Source organism: Adiantum capillus-veneris, chromosome 18, assembly GCF_014529385.1.
Source record: "Adiantum capillus-veneris isolate H3 chromosome 18, ASM1452938v2, whole genome shotgun sequence".
Taxonomy (NCBI): domain Eukaryota; kingdom Viridiplantae; phylum Streptophyta; class Polypodiopsida; order Polypodiales; family Pteridaceae; genus Adiantum; species Adiantum capillus-veneris.
In genome coordinates, this window is record NC_140948.1 from 75510122 (window position 1) to 75533112 (window position 22991).

Here is a 22991-nt window from a genome sequence, read left to right on the forward strand (position 1 = left end):
TGCCAACAGGCTGCTAGAAGTATCTGAGGCATTACTACAAGTATGCGGGTTTAGTGTTTGGCCTCTTACCTAGTAGCCCTTTAAAACTACTTTCAGCCAACAAGACCAACTAGGGCATCCACATGCCCTGCTCCCAAAGGGGATGGCATGAGGATGATGAGTGCATCAAATAGCCGGAATTTCGCTTGTAAGAAGGCTTGCCCCATCCAAAGTCAAGCTCATAGAATGGAAATCTGGACCATCTAGTGATGATGAGGTCGACCAAGGGGATGCATAATGAGGGAATGACTCGCTTTCAAGACTTTTGCATGGTAAGCCAACCTAAAGCATACCTCATGTGTGCATCATCCACTGTGGCACTCTTAACACTAGATCTACGAAAAATGGTAACGGAATTCAGACAAGATCTCCTACTTTGCATGTCGTATAACCATAGAAGACCATGTTCTTGAAGTAGCTCTCCGGCAAGGAGGGGATCGAAGCTGCTTTGACCATCGACTGCAAGACCTCTTGCACTAATGATGCCTAGCCACAAGTATGCAGCTAGTGCTTCAAATTTTGTATTGTGTGTATACGTTGTAGCAACTCCTGCAGTTGAGCTCGCAGATAATTTTGCCCTCACATCATCAATGAATGATGGCATAAAGGGGAAAATTCTTAATGTGTCTGCTGGCCATACACTAATGAAGTTTGATAGGTGGGTGATTTGGTACTCAGGGTGGTTGGAAGGGTTGTTATGGGGGCAAGTCAAAGCTTTTTCATTGAAAAGAGAGTGGTTATCTATGTGAGGAGGCTTGATAATGGATTGCATACAATCTCGGCCGCCCCCCTTTATATATAATGGATTGGATAGCGTACAATCTCGGCCGCCCCCCTTTATATAGATGTGCTTTCTCCACCTTTGTTGACATTAAGGATGGCCCAAGAGCTCAAGAAATGGTAGGCCAGGAAGCCATTACAGACATTGTGATGCAGCCTGATGCCGAGGTAGCTGCAGCCATGTTCAAAATGAGTGACATGGACAGAAGAGATACCAGGCGAGGTGCAGTTCCGGACAGATTGCCAATGGCAACTAGGGTGGAGTAGCAACTGGAAATGTCTTTGGTGTCAACGGATCTTAGCTAGGTATGTGATCCCTCCCAAGAACTACATCATGATGTTGAATGCTACAGGAAGAAATTCTTTGGGAAAAGAACTCCTTTCTTGACATGAGAGAATTGTCAGCTAGAAAATTGATGGGTTTTATGTGTAAAAGTGTGTGCATGAATTATGCATTTGCACATACCCAATCACAAAACTAGCAAATATGATACATGATGAAATCCAGTAATAAACTTGACCTGGGCTAATAGAAGGGGCACATTGGATATGCTTGCAAAGGCAATATCTGCACGCGAAGGGGCAAGAATCACAAACTAAAGATGGGCATCAAAAATGGACAAGAACATATCAAATGCATAGTCCACCCAAACTTCATGAAAGGTAGTCCCTACATCATGGCATACGATTTTGAGCTGCTCGCCTTAACTGATTAACGAATTTTTTAAAAAAATTGGCATTAAGGCAGTAACACATGAAAAAAAACATACTAAAAGCACTTATTGCATAGTGTAGATCTGTTCAGACTATAAACAGACTTAAATTTTTTTACAAGACAATTAAGGGATTCTAAGCACCGTAGAGTGTAAATTTTGAAGCTCTTAGATTTCATGGAAAAACGTAATCAACACAAAAGAGCTAGCATTGAACTTTTAAGTTCTGGAAATTGTAAATCTTAAAGATCTCAAATCTTATGAAAACACGTATTTATAATTGAAGAACTAGTGTAAAAGACCAACCTGAAAAGTGAATCTTGGTTGAGTAGTTGAGCCTGAAAGAGAAACGAGAATGAGAAACTTTGGTCGCCTTTTATGCTCAGAAGAAAGATTTCTACGTTGGAGGATACTGAGTCGAGAAGAAAACGCTATATCCTACTCTAGAGAAGAAAGACCTGAGATTCGAGATTGGAGCACTATGAAGGCTGGAGCTTGGGCTGAAGCCTAAGCGTGCAAGAGCAAGACAAAGAAGAGCATGTGGGCACGAGGCGGAGAGTCAAGCCTAGACCCTAGACTAGGGTTCAAACTAAAGACAAAACGTTGGTACCTAGAGTGGATAACCTAACAACAGGAGAAAAACCAAGTAAAGAAGGCAGATTAAGATACATGATGCAGGTAAGACCCAGAGGAAGCTCTATTCTTTTCTAATCAATTGCTAGAAGGATTTTCTGGATGTCTGATCGAAAACGATTTAAGTGTGTGAACTTTAACATGAAGGATGTCTTGTAATAAATGCAAAAAACCATCAAATCACTAAGAAAGCATCAAATCCTAGCCTCTTATCATTACTAGTAAGGAAAAACATCAAATCTTAACCTCTAGTCTAGAATCTATAACATGTCAAAGAGAAATGGATATCACTGTCAACTCAACTTGCCCCATAGCTTAAAAACAAAAGATTTATTGAAGCCGAGGAGTCCTGAAGGATCACATATAATAAGAGAAACTTATAAGAAAAACAAAACTCTTTATCCAAGGATCGCATATAATAAGAGATACCCATAAGCAAAAAAACTATTTACCCCTAGGCTCACTCAGACACACAAAATTGAAGAGCCATAGCTGATAGTTTTCCAAGGAGTTCTAAAATAATGTTGCACAACTAAGAGGTGCACTAGGTAGTAGGACGTAGAACAACAATTGTTTGTAGCTCCTATTCTTTCTTCACTGGAGCTTTGCCTTCAAAGACCACCACCTCCTCCTCTTTCTTCACTGGAACTTTGCCTTCAGAGATCACCATCTCCTCCTCTTTCTCCACTGTCACCCATCCGTCGCTAATGTCATGATAGACTTTCTCAAAAAAAATTCTCTCATAATGAGTATCTTTCTTGCTCCTTTTGATGCTTTGCAGCATGCTTAATTCCCACGCAATGTTGTTGTTTTCAATGCCCTCTACATTGTCGGGTGCGGGACAACCACTCTCTAATCTTTGAAACAATTTGAGTTCTTTGAGGCTATGTTTGATCATAGGTGTAAATAGCTTTGCCTTTACACAACTCAGCCCCCGAAATTGATAGGTGTAGCTAAGTTTTGGATACGACCTTTCAACTCCCCTTGGAAGGTATCCCAAAGAAAAAGCTTGTCTATGTGAGACAATCTTGACCCACGCCTAACCAAGAACTCCAAGAACCGCTTCTCATGTCTGAAAGCTTGCATGCTAAGCTCTGTCAGAAGTGGCTGCAGCACCACTGAGTGTCCCGTGATCACAAAAAATAATAATCTAGGCGTATGTTGACAAACAAAAGAAGTAACATCTGTTAAGCATCTTCGTTTGATCCACTTTGTGATGCTGTTGCACTGTGGGTGAGCCATGGAGAAGAAGGTGAGTGATACTTACTAATAGTATGTAGTATGGGCAAACAGCAGACGTGCAGTGGTGAGGGATGCAGTTGAAGAAGAAGAAGCAACATGCAGCATGCATATTGCAAAATCAATAAAGTACCTCAGCTTGGCTCTGAAATGAAAGTAACCAATCTGTCACCATCACACTCTTCCTGTCGTTGTGGACCTGGTTGCAAAAGCAACCAATCTCAAATTACACATTTACTTTAGTCTTTGTGGTATATATAGAGACAGAATGATCTGCGTTTTGTAGAGAACTTATATTCTATAAATAATGTGCCCTTGATTTTGGAAAAATAACAAAAACACCAGAATCATTTAAATATCCGTTGCAATACGTCCTCCTCCCCTTCATTCATTTTTGCACTAGGATTCTCTCCCCCCCCTCCAAACACTTTGGCTCACTCTCTCTCCACTGCGCAGAGCGCTCTCTCTCTCTTCCCCCCTTTCTCTTTTTGTAAGTAGTTCGCAAATTCTCCTCTCTACTGTGCAGCTTGCAAGTATCCGCTGTTCAGCACTGTAGAGCTTTGGGGGGGGGGGGGGGGGGGGGGGGGGGGGGGGGGGGGGGGGGGGGGGGGGGGGGGGGGGGGGGGGGATTAGGAACAGGGGTAGAGGTTGTGTGTACAAGCGGTGCGTAGATAAGGAGAAGGGGGGGAATCTATAGAAGTATTGGGTGTTTTAAAAATAAAGTGAGTGTTAAAAATAACCTAGTCTAGTCTATGTGAGATATAAATATAAAAAGAAATAGCTTTGGTTTACCTCGTACCAGGAGAGAGAGGGAGAGAGAGAGAGAGAGAGAAAGAGTCACTTATCAGGAGACGACTATAGTGTAGAGGTACCAGTTAAAAGGCGGTGGCCTTTTTAGGTCCAAGACTTAGAAACATGATGGTCCAGCCAAAAAAAAAAACTTCTTGTTTCAATATTAAGATTCTTACATGATGTGTCTTAAAATTACAGAATTAACGTCTCCTCTTTCTGAGAAGGCTCCATGCCCTCTTTAATCTGGCGCCATCTCTCTCCAACGCAGGCTCCACACTACACATTATCAAAGACAGTATACCTCAGCAATCATGAATCATCCATGTAGAAATACAATCAGTACAATTTCCAAGTGACGATCAAAATAACATTTAAAGCCACTATGAGAGATAAATTTATAGTTACGACTAGTCACGATTTACACCTCCATGAAAATATGTGGTGTCTACCACTTTTTTTAACTTGTCTTGCACCCCATGAACACTCTCTTTTCTGCCCTACAATTGTCTCCTGCACTCTTACCTGGCTCTCACTTTGGTTTCCATGACTCCACTCTGTTAGCTTCAACCCATTCAAACTACAACCAATTCTACCTTTAAATCTTACTCATGTTAGCCTCAGATTTCCACCTTATACCCTCCTACCCATCCATGCTACAACCATTTATAAATCCCAGCAAGAACAGACAAACTTGCAAGTGTATACTACAACCATTTAGAAATCCCAACAAGAACAAACAAACTTGATTTGCAGAACAATTTCAGAACCAATTTTGATCAAATATGCAATTCTACACAGATGGGTTCAAAGGCTCCATGTGAGTGCAAGACATGTTTGCTGGAAAGACACCCTATTTTGGTTGATTCCTTGTGTACTTCTCAACTAGTACATAGACATGGTAGCCGAGCTTGTTGTTGTCGACATGTGCATGTAAAGCCATCCTTCATGTTTGTGCAGTGTCCCAAGAAAGAAAGCTCCTTTCATCAATCCCAAGGAGTCCTCTTCAACAACAGTAGTTGCAAAGCGAGCTGCCAACCCAGAGAAGACCACTCCCCTTCCCCCAAAGAAAAAATCTTCTATAAAGGAATAATTTCACCTACTTGAGAGTATCACCGACTGAGTTCCAACAATACAAGTAGGATTGTAAAGAATCTGCATAGTCATTTAAAGTCTATATATGTCACATATGTTGTCCACCACGGTTATTTTAAATCGATTGCATAGTTCATTAGCTAATAATCAGTTTTATATTTGCATTTAGGCTATGTTTAGAGGTACAAGATCAACATGAAAGAGCTTCAGAGGTACAAGATCAACATGAAAGAGAAAAGGTAGTGCATCAGCAAGACAAACTTCACTTGTTTCACCGTTGTTTAGGCAAGCTCATGACATCCAGAAGAGACGAATCAATGGACAACAAAAAACTAAGAAGCGTCCTTGTGCGCTCCAAGCCAAGGCAAAATTTCTGAGACCAAGCACAGTTATACAACATCAAGAACCAATATGTCAACCAGAGGACTCCTCTCCAAAACCGCCACCAAAAAACAAACTTGTGCAAAGCTATCTTGGACGGAGGAGTACATGGCAAAAGCTCTTTCGGTGCAAGAACAAGGACTTTCTTTGCAAAAATGATCCATGCAATTTGGCACGAGAAAATCTGCAATAACAAATTGGGAAGAAGGACGATCACAAAAGAGGAGGAGAGGGCCGAAAGCAATACTCACCTTCGATGAAGAAGAAGCACTACAAAAATGGATATTTCAAAAGTGCGAATCAAGACATGGTGTCTCTATTTTGGATGTCAAGCTAAAGGTGGCAGAGATTTGTTAGGCAAGACACACACTCTTCACAAATGGCATTCTCGAAAGGAGTTGGTGGGAAGGGTTCCGTTGATGGCACCCTCAGCTTGTTTTTTGTGTCTCTGAGGGCCTAGATCAGTAAAGAGCAATAAGGTTCAGACCAGAAATTGTCAAGACTCTTCACGAGAATCTTTGGATGTTGTATGATGAAAATAAGTACCCACCTTCTAATATCTGGAATACATACGAGACTCAATTTCAAGGGTCAAGGGACAAAGGCATGAATATCCTTGCAAAGAAGGGAACTAAATCAATGTATGGTATCACATGTGATTCTAGAGAATGGATGACAGTATTATGTTGTGTTAATGTAGCTGTAGCATGATGACAGATGACAGTTGAAAATAACACTAGAAATACTTACAATTTGCAGGAAAGTGCTTGCGATTGGCATCATTGATCCATAGTTGTGAAGATTTGTAGACGTGTTGTATCTTCACCTGCTTGCTTCCATCGGAAGATTTCTTCATCTCCATCATGCGACCCTTCCAGTGATCGGACTTCAATTCGATGTATTGATGTGAGACTTTGTGGGCTCCCCTTGTGCTTGGATGCATGGTCACCCACATGCCTTTCACAAAGCTTGTGGTTACCCAATGGCCGCTGTCATCTCGCCAGTTGGTGCAGCAAAATGAGTCCACGCTTGAGCGAGGTCTACGTCTCATTGTGTTTCACTTTCTCGCACTCTACAAGCTGAAGCTCCCTAAAATCTAAAGCTTTGCAAGCTGAAGCTCTACACTCTATAAGATGTGTGGGGAGCCCCCAAGGTGAGAGTGGAGAAAGGGCGCTAGCATGAAAGGAATGGATCAAGAAGAAAGTCGGACAGGAAGTGCCGACATGAGAGAAAGGGGTCAAGCAAGGAAAAATGGTCTGTGTTCCAAGCTTTCCATGGCCAAAAAGGTGTCGAAACTCAGAACTAGGCTTGGGAGGAAAGGGGAAGGTGGATCTGAGAGAGAGGGGAGGCCAAAAAAAGGTACTCTTCTATGATGAGAGAGAATGAAAGCCAAGATTTTGGATTCTAGAGAGAGAGGTCCAGATCTGGTGTATAGAGAGAGGATAAGTGAGTGGAGGGAGGGAAAAGTTGCATCCAATGACAGTAATGAGGGGCTGGGCGTTTTTGGGCCTAGTCCAATTTTTTAGGGTGGCCCATTCATACCAGCAAGGACATTTTAAATTAAAAAATGGGCCCAAATCTTATATTATTGAAGATTTTTCAATATTCTAGTCTAATAGAAAAGCCTAGACTCCAAGTTTGACCCCTTGAAATTAGGGACTGACAAACCCAACATTTTTGTCCACATGGGCTCCTCCCATTGCCCAACTATTTAATCTTTGTCGGGCCAACAATATCTGGGTGATGTTTCTTCTACAAAAGACGATACGCTCTTTGAATTTCATCATATGAGGCATCAACACTGACACCAAGTATCTCATAATAATCCTTGTTAGTAGCATCTGCTGACAAGCTCACATGATTGGATGAGCTATGGGCAACAATTTTGAAACAGGAAAGACACACTGTCATTGGGTAGAACTACACATCAACCAATCACCACATATTTGACTACGCTTCATGGCTAGTCGACGCTGAGCATAGCAAGTATGTGATCAATAGACACGCTAGCAACCTGGTTGGGCCATTGCACTTGCAAGCACAAGCCGCATGCGTGCGTGCGTGTGTGTGTGTGTGTGTGTGTGTGTGTGTGTGTGTGTGTGTGTGTGTGTGTGTGTGTGTGTGTGTGTGTGTGTGTGTGTGTGTGTGTGTGTGTGTGTGTGTGTGTGTGTGTCAAAAAGAAAGAGAGAGAGAGAGAGAGAGAGAGAGAGAGAGAGAGAGAGATGTGTACAGAGCGTACTTATGTGCTACCTTGCAACCCTACTGAGAGGGAGAGATTGAAAGAGAGAGAGGACTTGAGAGGCAGCCTCTATACTATAATAGGCCCAAGTCCTCAACAAGCACCCCTGCCACCATGTGCTATGGGCTCTTCGACATTGGATCTAAATGAAGAGACAAAAAAACTAGCCTTACCTTCATTACTCCATGGGGCTGTTTCTATTTTTGGTGTCTTCCTTTTGGGCTTACAAATGGGCCAGGAGCCTTTGAGTGGAAAGTGGATTGGATTTTTACCCCTTTTCTTGGGAAATTTGTCAAAGGGTTTATTGATACTTTTGTGTATATAGCTCACAAAAGGATCAATATGAAGGGGATGGTGAACCTAAGAGAGGATCTTTGAGCTAGTGTGTGGAATAAGGGGCGTGTGCGTATGGTGGCTTGGTGCACTGCTATATATATATATATATTTATATATATATATATATATATATATATATATATATATATATATATATATATATATTCATTTCACTGATGTGTGTAAGGGAGCTGACCTCAGCAAAGCAGGAATATCCAAGAAGTGGTCAACTCTTCATAAAGACTGGCAGAAGATTGTAAATCCTTGCAAGTTTCATGGACAAGTTCATTGCCATGTTATAGATTATGATATAGGTCTTCTTATCTTTTTTAGTCTTCTTCCCACACCTAAAAGCAAGGCAGGCTCAAAGCAGATCACTCAAGCTGAGGAGGACCAAGATGTCAAGGAAATAGAGACAGAGTTCAAGGAGGACCAGGATGTCAAGGAAATAGAGACAGAGTTCAAGGAGGAAGAGGAAAAGTTGAGTAGCATGGAAATATTGGACATAGCAAATTTTAAAGCAAGTAATATTACAAAAATTGAAGGGCCTGATAATGAAGAGGAGGACCTTGATCCATTACAGTGTACTTCTACATTTCCCTCATACATTGTCAAAAACAAAGATTATTTTTTGCTTAATGATATTCAACATCTTTTTTATCTAAGGGAGGATGATGCTTTGGCAATTCTATCAGAGTGGTCAGAGAATGACAAAGGCTTCATTGATTATCAACCATGCCCTTTAGCACTCTTGGACACATAAGTGGAAAATTTTATTGATAGTGTAAGTGGTGGGAAACATGTTCTTGACATTGTCAACAGGTATGAGCAGCAAGGCTTGGCCTCAGAGGAGGATTTTCAACAGATTCAGAAGAGACTAAAAATTGATTACATGGGGAAGCAGGAAATCAAAGAGCCACCTGAAGCAATGCCTACTGGCTCAATCAACATCTGGGATCCAATTTTATTTGATGAAGATGAATCTTCAAAGGTACACCCCAAAGTCCCTAAACTTGCTTTGATTGTAGATTCAAATTATAAACACATATTTATCCTTCATAGATTGAAATATTGGACATAGAAAAATTTCTTGGAAGGGTTAAAGAGGTCCAGAACCTTGGATCTGAAGAGGAACCAAATCTTGGGACACTACATAGGGAAGCTGAATAAAGAAACAGCTGTTATTTATCATAACAAGTTTTCCACCAATCCAATTTTCCCTATTCTGGCAATAAAAGCAGTATTAAAGGTTGTTGGCTCACACCAGCTTCCTCCTGGCTTAGAGAAAATAATACTGGTAGAGAAAGAGGAGGCTCTAAGGATTTTTGGATTCTTCCCAGGTCTTATTGGGTCTAGGGGTGGTTATTTTGGCACTATGGCCTCCTATGTGCCTGCTCACTTTGTGACCTCAAAAGGCAGCTGACTGGTTACAGTAACAAAAATTTTTAAAGTTCAGGGGTGACATAGAGATTCCATGTGGTGAGGCTGATGAGAAGAATGACTCTGGCTTAATTAGCCAAAACTTGTAGCTTGGTCTACTTCCTCCCTTGTCTCTCCCTTGTAGCAAGCCACTACAAAAACTTCTCACTTGCAGATGAGTTTCTGTATTGAGGCGGTCTGGGGCGGGCAACAAGAAGAGCAACCTCTAGACACCCTTCAAGGCTCCTGTGTTGCTCAATGGGCCTGGGGCACAACACAACACAAACCAAACCAACAAAACCATAGCCACTTCCAAACTACACACCCAACTACACAAGGGGCACCACCTAGTTTAAGAGCGAACTAGGACGCAAAAGAGGAGAATCGTTAGAGCAACCCACAAACAAGCAAGGAATTTACACTAACCCTAACACCAATGGAACACTCTCACACACTAAAACATGAGAGAGAGAGAGAGAGAGAGAGATAGTGCTCGGGCTGCTTTGAAACGTATCGGCAATGATCAAGCAAACACAACTATATATTTCAGAAAGAGAGAGAAAGGGAGAGGGGGTGCTTGTTGCATTAATACCTTCTTACAAATCTGTCATGACAAATCAAAGTGAAATTAGTATTTGTTCAACATAGCTTGCGTAAATTTCACCACAACACATCACAAGAAAAGCCACCTTAATCATTGTCTTAAAGCCAAGGGAGTCCTCTCCACCCTGTCGCCCTCTTACAGTATGTGGGATTTATGGCTAGATTGATGACAACACCAGAGACAAGCTATCAAGAACTTAACAAAAAACACCAAGACACTTACGCATCATTGTTGTCCATTACTTCACGTTGGAAGAGAGACAAAATATCCAAGCTTAGTCCAAATCCACCCTCCTTGATTCAGCAAATGTTGGGCTTACACTAGTAGGAGAAATGATAGATTTCCTACTCTCAATTGAATGATCACTCTCTCTCCTACAATGGCATAGAGTTCCCTTGCTAATCCCCTATTACAACAAATGCACATGCATAAGACAATGAGCTTCCACTCAAGAGCTCCTTCTAGAGAGGTTGAGCTTGGCTTCTCAAGCTATAGCATACTGCTCTTGCTTATGGCTCCCCCCTTTTGTGCTAGCTACACCCTCCTTTTATAGCAATTTTGAAGGCTAGGGTTACTCCTCTAACCATGGTTGGGTTAGATTTTCAGCAATTTATCTAATTTCTTTTGCTTGGAATTATCAAGAAGTTGGTGGGGAAAGAGAGAGGAGAGAAATGGAGGTGATAGGACTTTTCATAGTGGGTTAGTGTTAGCAGAGTTAGTATTAATTTACAAATGGAATTGGATATTTACAATGGGAGTATCCATGTAGGATAAAAATAAGGAAGAAAAACTCTTAAGAGGTAAGAAAAGGTGGATTTCTTACAAGGTTGATGCTCCAAGTGTCTTGAGTAGGGCCAATTTTGACGCTTGTTGACGGTCCACTAGCTTTGACGGTACATTTTTTCTCCACTCTTGACCTTCCTTGAGAGACAAGGTAATTGAAGCTGAGTAATCAACCACCATGATGCTGTCTTTTAAGAGAAGAGGCTGAATTTTGTGGTTTTTTTGATAGATATGGGTAAATTGGAGGAGGAAAAATGAGACTAGGTGGTCAATTTGGGAGGTATGAGTTCACCATGGTTTCTCTTATTCTTCAAGGTTGAGGAGAAGGTGAGTAGGGTGCAGAGAGGAGTGGTGAGAGAGGTGGGGATGATGAGCGGAGAAGTGTGTGTGAAAGAGGAAAATGATAAAGTGGAAGAGAGAGTGTGGCTGCATAGCATGGGAAAACTGGGGTCCACTAATAAAATCATAGCTCACAACTCGTAGCTCAAAAAAATATGAAAAAATTTGAGGCAAAAGTTCAGCCCACGAGCTACAACTTTTGTTTGTATCACATTTTCAAATTCGGAGAGCAAGTGAACTTTAAAAATTCAGCAAAACTTTTCCACTGCACAAGGTCCTTGTGGGGTCCTTCTTTGGATGATTCTTTTGAATACCTCCAAGAGTGAGCCCTCCATAGTGCATGTATGCATGCCACCTACCCTTGACCTTATTTGGTAGGTCTATAATTGAAGATATTGTTGAGATTATGATATAAGTGAATAGTACAACTAAGAAAATCAAATATTGAGGGGTCTAAAAAATATGTACATGTCAAATATAAATAATATAAGTGGAAAAAATATAAAGCGGTCAAAAGAAATCTCTCTCATTATGAGGCTACCATAAAAAGATAAATATTTTTGGTGTTCTAAAAAAAAACAAAATAGATGTAGGAAGGGAAAAATCACAATAGTGAAAAAATATACACATAAATAAAACTAGTTTTTTTGGATTTTTGTTGGGATGGAGTTACAACAAAAATAAGAGAAGCTTACATGAAAATATTTCTATATGGAATAAAGAGTATGAAAAATGGTAAGAAAAATTGTGGTAATGGTGAGGCAATGTACAGAGCATAAATAACACACACCTAGGTAGAAATATTTAAATAAATACCAAAATAATTATGAAAAAAATCCTTTTATTTAAGCCCTATATACAATGAAATATTTACACACAAATGGGCCATAATATACTTATAATTTATTTTTTAATTATTTTTTTGGCTCAACTAGCCCAGTGACTAGCTAGCTGAGGGTTTTAAAGAAAATATGGGGAAAGTTTCCTAACTCACATACGCCTATATATAGTGAAATGGTAGGGATAGCCACAGTGTTTGGGTGATTTTGGTAGGGTGAGGTAACTCACTGTGACAATTACAAAGAGCCGAAAAACGGCTATCATTAGCCCTCCCCCTGGATGATGGTATATTCATGTACCATCATAGAGTATCTTTTCCAAAGAGAGTGCTTCAGAGTCCTTGACGAGATCTTTATTGTTTGGCCCCTCAGAATTTTGGCTAGAGTTACACTCATGCTTCATGTAACAATACTTACATGAGACAGTGGCCTTTGGACAGATCTTTGGTAGATCCTTTGGTAGAAGGCGATTCAAATAAGGCTTAAAGCGATACCCGTTTACCTTCCTGGAGTGCTCTTTACCATTCAAGTCCATAAGCTGATAGTAACTAGAATTGAAAACCTTCTTGACTATGTATGGCCCTTGCCATCTTGTTTCAAATTTGGCATCAAAACAATTATCGAGTCGATTGTCATACCTTAGCACAAGATCTTCTTCATTGATGCCTTTGTCCTTCAGTTTCTTGTCAAGCTTCTCCTTTGTCTGTGTGGCTTTCCTCTTATAGCACTCGTATGCTGCTTCTCTTTTCCACTCAAGCTCAGCTAAGGTAAGCAGTCAATCCATCCATACCTCTTGATCATCTTGTGCTCCTTTGCCATGAAGTCGCATTGTTGGAATGTTGAGCTCGATAGGCTGCAAAGCCTCTTGACCATAGACCAAGTGAAATGGTGTGAACTCCGTGGCTTCCCTATATGTGGTTCGATATGCCCACAAGGCACCATCCAAGAAGTCATCCCACAACTTTGTCTTGTTTTTCACCATCTTTCTAATGATGCCTGCAATGACACCATTAGCTTTTTCTACCAAACCATTTGATTGGGGATAGTAGGGTGTACTGTGACGATGTAGAATGTGAAGTTCTTCACAGACTTCTGTGAGAAATCCCTTTCTAAACCCTGGACCATTATCAGAAACAATCTCCAAAGGTGTGCCAAATCTACAACAAATGTGAGTGTAGACGAATTTGCTCACTGTCTTCTCATTTACCTTTGCCACACTTTGTGCTTCCACCCACCTAGTCATATAGTCTACATCCACTAGAATGTAGAGTTTACCATTTTTTGTCCTAGGCAGAGGACCCATAGCATCAATGCCCCACTTTTCAAACGGTCCATTTGCAAGCACGATTTGCCTTGGACCATAAACCAATCTTCTATTCCCAGTTACCTGACAATTGTGACAACTTTTACACCAATGTTGGACATCCACATGCAGACTTGGCCAAACATACCCCGCAAGCAAAATCTTCTTCACAGTTAATTCTTGGGCAAAATGACCACCACATGCTTCTTCATGCAAACCTTTTAGAATGGCTGGAATTTCCTCAATAGTTGGTACTCTTCTGCATACTTGATCCCTCCCTCTTTGCTAGAGGGAGCCTTCTAGGAAGAGATATGCGCTTGCCTTCTTCATGAGTCTCCTCTTCTGAGCCTTCGTGAAGTCTTGTGGAAACTCGCCCTCCAAAATGTAGCTAATAATGGGAGTCAATGACTCCAATCCCTGGTATCTCGGTTGCTTGACAGTTGCTGCCACCATGATGACCTGCACTTCTTTCTCAACACATGTAACTACTTGCTGTGCAAGTAAATCGGCATCTTCATTCTGTTTCCTAGGAATATGATATAGTTGCACTTCTTCAAATTGATTAAACAATCTACGAATGGCATGAACTTTTGTCCGTAAGCTTTCATTCTTGCATGCCCAAATACCTAAAATTTGTTTAACAATGAGAAGTGCATCTCCCTTTACCATGAGGCGTTGTATCCCTTGGCCAATGCACATCTTCAAACCATGAATTAGTGTGTCGTATTCTGCTTCATTGTTGCTAGCTGAACTTGGTAGATTGAACTTCTCTTTCATGACCACCTCTCCACTTGGGTTGAGCAACACTAGCCCTCCCCCTGCTTTTCCTGTGGCTCGACGAAAATCTCCATCAAAGAACAAGGTAAAAGCATTAGGAATACTTTTTGGTGGTGGTAATGGTAGGGTCTTTACTTCAGGCACCTTAATCTCCTTTTCATGCACCCTATAAGTGAGAATCCCTGCCAATTGTGCACGCACACTATCTTCTACCTTGAAAGAGTATTGAAACTCTTGCAACTCCATAATCCACTTTGAGATCCTAGTACTAAGATTCATTTGAGATGACACCCAAGGGAACAAATTCTCTGCAGTGAGAATTACAAAAGGTTTTGGTAGCAGGTAGGATCTAAACTTTCTCACCGCAAACATGAGAGAAAGCATCATGAGTTCTGCTTCTGTGTAGTCTCTCTCCAAAGCATTCATGACCCTACTAGCAAAGTAGATGGGTCGCATCCTTGTACTGTGGGGATCTTGTTGTAGCAACACAGCACCAATTGTTTCCCTTCCAACACTAGAGCTAACAAAGAATGTGTACTCCCAACAAGGAGGCATGAGTGTTGGTAGCTCTGACAAAATGACTTTAATGTTACAAAAATACTCTTCAAGCTCATCAGGCCATGCAAATTCTACTTGTTGTGTCAACTTTTGCAAAGGATGAAGCAACTCCGAAGCTAAGTGAATAAAGCGTGACATATACTTCACTTTTTGAATGAATGATATGACCTCTTTGAGATTCTTGGGTGAGGGGAGCTCAATAAGAGCCTTTGCCTTTGAAGGATCCACCTCAATGCCTTTACAGGAAACCTTGTGACCAAGCAAGATCACTTCATCCTCAGCTATGTGACACTTGTCGGGGTTGAGTTGACCTCCCATGTCATAGAGCTTCTTTAAACCTTCTTCTACCCTTTGTAGATGCAATGATTTTGAGCTATAAATGCAAAAATCATCAATAAAAACCCTAATGGACTTTCCAAACAATGCTTGAAACACCATGTTCATGAAGCGTTGGAAAGTTGCAGGAGCATTTGTCAGGCCAAATGGCATGACTCTAAAAGAATAACAACCCCAAGGAGTGATAAAGATTGTTTTCAATTGATCCTCCAATGCGATACCTATTTGAAAGTAACCCGAGTAGCCATCACACACAGTGTACTTCTCATGACCAGCTACTTCATTTAGTATCTCATCCTGAAATGGGAGGGGAAAGTGATCTCTTTTTGTTGCCTCATTAAGTGGACGATAATCCACACACACCCTCCACTTGCCGGTTTTCTTAGGAGTGACAACAACGGGAGAGACCCACTCTGAATTCTCCACTGGATAAATGAAACCTGCTGCTAGAAGCTTTCTTACCTCCTTGAGTAGAGCCTGCTCCTTAATGACTCCTAGCCTTCGTAGCTTTTGAGCCTTAGGTGTGGCCTCTGGCTTCAACTCAATCTTGTGTTGAACAACATCTACTCCACGCACATCGGTGTAGTCTTTAGCAAAAAGCCTCGAAAATTTCCTTAGCACACATTTGAACTCCTCTCTTTCATCCTTTGTAAGTGTTGTTGACAACATACCTTCTAACATTCCTTCATCTTCCACCTTTTGGTTCTCTTGGGAACCTACCTCTTCCAAACCTCGAGAAGAGGTCTCCTGGTTGTTTGGCTTAAACCTTATCCCCATGACTTCAATGGAGGACTCCTCTTCAGTAATGTTGCCGCTACTTTCTTCTTCTGAAGTGTTTTCAGTCCAATCTTCTTCCGTCTCACTTCGAGATGATTCTTCATGGAGCTCCTCTTGGCGTTGCTCCTTCATGTCAAAGACAACCTTCTTGTGATTGTCATTCCTGCAAATTAGCTTTCCACTCTCCCAATCCTGCAAAGCTCGCATTTTCATTAGCCATGGTCTTCCTAGGATAAATGGGTAACCATTTCCCTTGGTAGACATGACATAGAAATCCACTGCCTTCTTAATGCCAAAGGCCTCCACAAAAACATTTTTACAAATGCCTATGCACCTAGTCTTGCTATTGTTTGTCATTGTCATTTGCTTCCATGTCAACCTCATTTGAGTTTGTCACCTCTACCACATGCACATTTGGATCTGGCAAAGGTGTAAATCCTTCTACCCCTTGTGGAGGTGGTCTTGGTCCATTTGGTCTTTGTAGAAGCCTTGGTTGTTGACCAGCTCCTTCTCCTGCATTCATCACTGGGTAATTCAAGTTAGGTCTCCCTGGCTCCCCACGGGGCCAAGGACAATTATACATCCCATGTCCAGACTCTCCGCAATTCCAACATTGCAAGACTCTCCTAGGTCGTGGATCTCGCTCTTCAGACTTCTTTGCTTGTCCCTTTGGACCTACAGCTTGTGCAAGGTGAATTGACAGGCTGCTTAAAGATTCGTTTAACTTCTCAATTACTTCCGCCGTTACCTCAGGAAGCTCCCTCGATGTTGATGCTTGTGACTTATCTTTGGGTCTAAGACCTTCTATTGGAACCTCTCCCCTTAAGCACTTGAGTTTCCTATATTTCTCAGCAGCCCTAGTTTCAGCTGCATCAAAGGTAGCAGGTGCACCCGCCTCAACTTTTACCTTAAGGTCAGGAAAGAGTCCGGCTATGAACCTCTCCTTCTTTAGAAATTATGCACCATCACCAGGGTTAGCAACATTTCGTATCCATAGAGCCCAAAGACGTAGAAACTCTTGCTTGTACAAGTAGTAGTCATCTAAGTCTTTTTGCTTATGAGAAACAATGTCTTGCCATAGTTTTTGAGTGTTTTGGGGATCAAAGAAGTATCTCTTAAAACGATTCAAAACTTTTGTGTAATTCCCCTTAACTTCCTCAGGCAAAGAGTCAAACCAAGTGCTAGCATCTTTCCTAAGGACCACCTCAAACATTTCTACACGTTCTTGATCAGTTATTATCCTCTTGATACGGCAAGACATCTTGAAATTCGCTAAAAATAATTCAGCATCCTCTGCAGGCTCTCCAAAGAAAAGAGGATACCCAGACATTTGGCGTTGGCTTTCGATTGAATTGATTTCAAAGTGCCACCCGTTTTTGTTTTTCTTTCTTAAAAAGATTTACACAATAATGTATCTAGCTTGCAATCTATTCTACAACAAAATAAAGATATTCACATCAAACGACCTATGATAATCAATAAGAGGTAGGATGACAGGGTTTGGTGATGCGAGAATTTCTCCTACTCTTTGGGCACCAAACATGAACACCATACGTTGTTGAAAATGGATTTTCCTACTAATTGCAATGTTTATTCTAATGTGTGGAGTGAAATGGAAGGGGAAAACCTCTATTCCTGAGCCATTATCCATGGTCTATGCATGACCTAATGCTTAAAACAAAACAAAAATATAGACGTCCAAACTAAGGTCGTACCTAATGAGAGGCAAAATAAAAGGATTTACTGAAGCGTTTATCTCGGCCAACCTAAGAGGACCTAAAATTCTACGAATGACACGTTGAAATTGCAACTTAGTACTAACAATTATGTGTACCTTTTGCCTTGCAATGGGAATGAAGGGATCATACAAATTTTCGTGATTCATGCAAACTACTTGACTATGCTAAAGGTTGATTCTACACAAAAATACACAAGCCGTCCTCAGTGGGGGCACCAATTTGAAGCGGTCCGGGGCGGGCAACAAGAAGAGCAACCTCTATACACCCTTCAAGGCTCCCGTGCTGCTCAATGGGGCTGGGGCACAACACAACACAAACCAAAACAACAAACCCACAGCCAAATCCCAACTACACAAGGGGCACCACCTAGTTTAAGAGCGAACTAGGACGCAAAAGAGGAGAATCGTTAGAGCAACCCACAAACAAGCAAGGAATTTACACTAACCCTAACACCAATGGAACACTCTCACACACTAAAACACGAGAGAGAGAGAGAGAGAGAGAGAGAGAGAGAGATAGTGCTCGGGCTGCTTTGAAACGTATCGGCAATGATCAAGCAAACACAACTATATATTTAAGAAAGAGAGAGAAAGGGGGAGGGGGTGTTTGTTGCATTAATACCTTCTTACAAATCTGTCATGACAAATCAAAGTGAAATTCGTATTTGTTCAACATAGCTTGCGTAAATTTCACCACAACACATCACAAGAAAAGCCACCCCAATCACTGTCTTAAAGCCAGGGGAGTCCTCTCCACCCTATCGCCCTCTTATAGTATGTGGGATTTATGGCTAGATTGATGACAACACCAGAGACAAGCTATCAAGAACTTAACAAAAAACACCAAGACACTTACGCATCATTGTTGTCCATTACTTCACGTTGGAAGGGAGACAAAATATCCAAGCTTAGTCCAAATCCACCCTCCTTGATTCAGCAAATGTTGGGCTTACACTAGTAGGAGAAATGATAGATTTCCTACTCTCAATTGAATGATCACTCTCTCTCTTACAATGGCATAGAGTTCCCTTGCTAATCCCCTATTACAACAAATGCACATGCATAAGACAATGAGCTTCCACTCAAGAGCTCCTTCTAAAGAGGTTGAGCTTGGCTTCTCAAGCTATAGCATAGTGCTCTTGCTTATGGCTCCCCCCTTTTGTGCTAGCTACACCCTCCTTTTATAGCAATTTTGAAGGCTAGGGTTACTCCTCTAACCATGGTTGGGTTAGATTTTCAGAAATTTATCTAATTTCTTTTGCTTGGAATTATCAAGAAGTTGGTGGGGAAAGAGAGAGGAGAGAAATGGAGGTGATAGGACTTTTCATAGTGGGTTAGTGTTAGCAGAGTTAGTATTAATTTACAAATGGAATTGGATATTTACAATGGGAGTATCCATGTAGGATACAAATAAGGAAGAAAAACTCTTAAGAGGTAAGAAAAGGTGGATTTCTTACAAGGTTGATGCTCCAAGTGTCTTGAGTAGGGCCAATTTTGACGCTTGTTGACGGTCCACTAGCTTTGACGGTGCATTTTTTCTCCACTCTTGACCTTCCTTGAGAGACAAGGTAATCGAAGCTGAGTAATCAACCACCATGATGCTGTCTTTTAAGAGAAGAGGCTGAATTTTGTGGTTTTTTTGATAGATATGGGTAAATTGGAGGAGGAAAAATGAGACTAGGTGGTCAATTTGGGAGGTATGAGTTCACCATGGTTTCTCTTATTCTTCAAGGTTGAGGAGAAGGTGAGTAGGGTGCAGAGAGGAGTGGTGAGAGAGGTGGGGATGATGAGCGGAGAAGTGTGTGTGAAAGAGGAAAATGATAAAGTGGAAGAGAGAGTGTGGCTGCATAGCATGGGAAAACTGGGGTCCACTAATAAAATCATAGCTCACAACTCGTAGCTCAAAAAAATATGAAAAAATTTGAGGCAAAAGTTCAGCCCACGAGCTACAACTTTTGTTTGTATCACCTTTTCAAATTCGGAGAGCAAGTGAACTTTAAAAATTCAGCAAAACTTTTCCACTGCACAAGGTCCTTGTGGGGTCCTTCTTTGGATGATTCTTTTGAATACCTCCAAGAGTGAGCCCTCCATAGTGCATGTATGCATGCCACCTACCCTTGACCTTATTTGGTAGGTCTATAATTGAAGATATTGTTGAGATTATGATATAAGTGAATAGTACAACTAAGAAAATCAAATATTGAGGGGTCTAAAAAATATGTACATGTCAAATATAAATAATATAAGTGGAAAAAATATAAAGCGGTCAAAAGAAATCTCTCTCATTATGAGGCTACCATAAAAAGATAAATATTTTTGGTGTTCTAAAAAAAAACAAAATAGATGTAGGAAGGGAAAAATCACAATAGTGAAAAAATATACACATAAATAAAACTAGTTTTTTTGGATTTTTGTTGGGATGGAGTTACAACAAAAATAAGAGAAGCTTACATGAAAATATTTCTATATGGAATAAAGAGTATGAAAAATGGTAAGAAAAATTGTGGTAATGGTGAGGCAATGTACAGAGCATAAATAACACACACCTAGGTAGAAATATTTAAATAAATACCAAAATAATTATGAAAAAAATCCTTTTATTTAGGCCCTATATACAATGAAATATTTACACACAAATGGGCCATAATATACTTATAATTTTTTTAATTTATTTTTTTGGCTCAACTAGCCCAGTGACTAGCTAGCTGAGGGTTTTAAAGAAAATATGGGGAAAGTTCCCTAACTCACATACGCTTATATATAGTGAAATGGTAGGGATAGCCACAATGTTTGGGTGATTTTGGTAGGGTGAGGTAACTCACTGTGACAATTACAAAGAGCCGAAAAACGGCTATCAGTATGTATCTTGCCTTTCATGTTTTCTCATTTGTAAGACTTATGCAACTTGTGAATTTTGTAGTAATTCTTTTGCCACTTGTGATCTGCTTCTATGCCATACTTGTCTATAAAACCATTGCAATACTTCTAGTAAGCTGTTTGCTTTGTTTGCACCTCCCCCATGTCTTGTGTGCTTGAAAATTTTTGTTCTCGCTGCCATATTTCTTTGCAAACTAGGGGGAGTGATTGTAAATAACGTGTTGTCATTTTACAGAATTAATGGAGGAAAAATGACATGATTATCTAAAATCCAACCATTTGCATATCCTTACCATGTAGTGTTTAAACTCTTGGCCCCAAGCATCTTTCATGGAATTCTTGAAGTTATTGAGCTCTTTCTTAAAATTTGGAAGGTCATTCTTTTTCCAGTAGGTCTTATTACAATAAGAGAAGACTGCATCCAAGGCCTCCCATACCTAAACCTTCTTATTCCTAGTTGTTCCATGATACCCATGACCCTTAACTGCATTATGCAAAGCCTTCCACTGGTTATACTTCACAATGGAAGTACCCATTTTTGAGTTTAGCTTGCCATGAAACCCCAAGAAGGTCCTAGCTTTCACACCACCAATAGATGGCTTTTGAGGCACATTGTTTCCACTTGTAGACTTTTTCAGGCCTGTCTCAATCATAACCTTGCCACTGTGGAGACCAATCTATGACAATACCTTCTCAATACTCTTGATTGCAGCATCTTTAGGTGTCTGAGGTTTAGTTTCCAAGCAAAACCCACATACAAACATACAATCTTCTCCACAATTTTGCACAGAGCATGTAAACTGCATATGTGCACATTACCAAGAGGGATATTTAAAATGGCTTGAAAATTAGGATCCTTTGTGTGTCTACTAGTAGGTGCCTTGTTCCAGTTTGCAGAGTTACACTCTTTTGTTGGTCCCATGCAATAGAGGCAAGGGCTTTTAGCAGTAGCACCTTTGGATACATTGCACATACACTTCAGTTTCTTGAGATCTCCCCCCATGTGCCATTCTACTCTATAACTCCCAAACCCTTCCACATTAAGCTCCTCGCCTGATTGATGTACATTGATAATTTCAGGTATGGTTGTGTGATGGAAGACCACTTTAATACACTGAAATCCTCACTGTCCACCTCAAAAGAACCAAGCCACCAAATGTTCTTCGGTGACTGCACACTCAAGTATCTGGAGTCCTTAGTCTTTATGGATTTGTTCAAAAGTTATGGAGACCCTCTCTATATTTTTATTCTTCAAAATCTCACTTTCATCCAACTTTATTACAAAGATTGCAACACCATTCGCTTCTGAATGCTCGATCCCATAAAATTTGATCATTTCTCTTTGGAGTGTCCTGAGGTCAAAGAAAATGGTTTTGAATTCATCAAAGTGGAGATCTCTCTTTTGACCATGATACGTGTCATGGATTTGATAAGGCTCTCCCAACATCTCCATAACCCTCTCATCAATCATTTACCTTGCGTGCGGCACAAGGGATGGCTTTGGAAGCATGGATGCTTTCACTTTGGACTGCTTCAATCTTGACTTCATGGCCTTGAATAGCTTACCATAGCTGTCTCTACTTATGCCCACCTTATCCATAGTGTATTGCACATCCTTCTTCTGCATGCAAGAGCTCTGCAAAAACCCCTCAATGCACTGCTGCTTGGCTTTGCAAAACTTGTTCTCACTTAAAATCTGTTTGGCAACCTTGCGAGGTTTTAAATCACAATAGTGTTTGGTTGCCCCCTCCATATTAATATGGTTAGAATTTGGTTGGAGGAGGGTCCTATCAAAAGTTGGGAATAAGCACTGTGAATAAACACTATGAACAAACACACCAAAAACTTGCCTAACATATCCGCTAACCACTATGAACAAACACGTCAAAAGATTACCTACCATATCTAGCAATCACATCCAAAAGCTTGCCCACCATATCCAATAACCACTATGAAAAAACACACCTTACCTACCGTATCTAGCAATCACATCCAACAACCACAGCAACAATAGTAAATATTGGTCCACCACATCCAACAACCACAACACACAAAGTAAATATTGGCCCAATAGCAATCCAATTATATCAACAAACTAACCAGCTACTAACCTGCCATATCTAGCAACCACTATCAACAAACTTACCAGAAAGCATATCAACAAACATGTGGCATCGACCACGTAGGACGGTGGTGCCCACTTGCCACGTGGAGCCCCACGTGGCACGCGGAGCCCACATGGCATCACGGGACCATGTGGCACAGCCGCATGACCGTTGGCCCTTTTTTGGGGCTGAGGCATCGACGTGGTGCCTCAGTCCTAAAAATAGGGCCAAGCCCCTTCAAGGGGACTTGAAAGCTCGCCCCTCCCCTGCCTCCTCCCCCTTGTGCCCCCTC

General features: G+C 41.0%; 2 pseudogenes; one reads left to right on the top strand and one right to left on the bottom strand.

Annotated features, from left to right (window-relative positions):
• Positions 1 to 92: 92 nt before the first annotated feature.
• On the bottom strand, positions 93 to 3063 carry LOC147435901 (shikimate O-hydroxycinnamoyltransferase-like; annotated as a pseudogene).
• A 342-nt stretch (positions 3064 to 3405) lies between these two features.
• On the top strand, positions 3406 to 6380 carry LOC147435902 (uncharacterized; annotated as a pseudogene).
• Positions 6381 to 22991: the final 16611 nt, after the last annotated feature.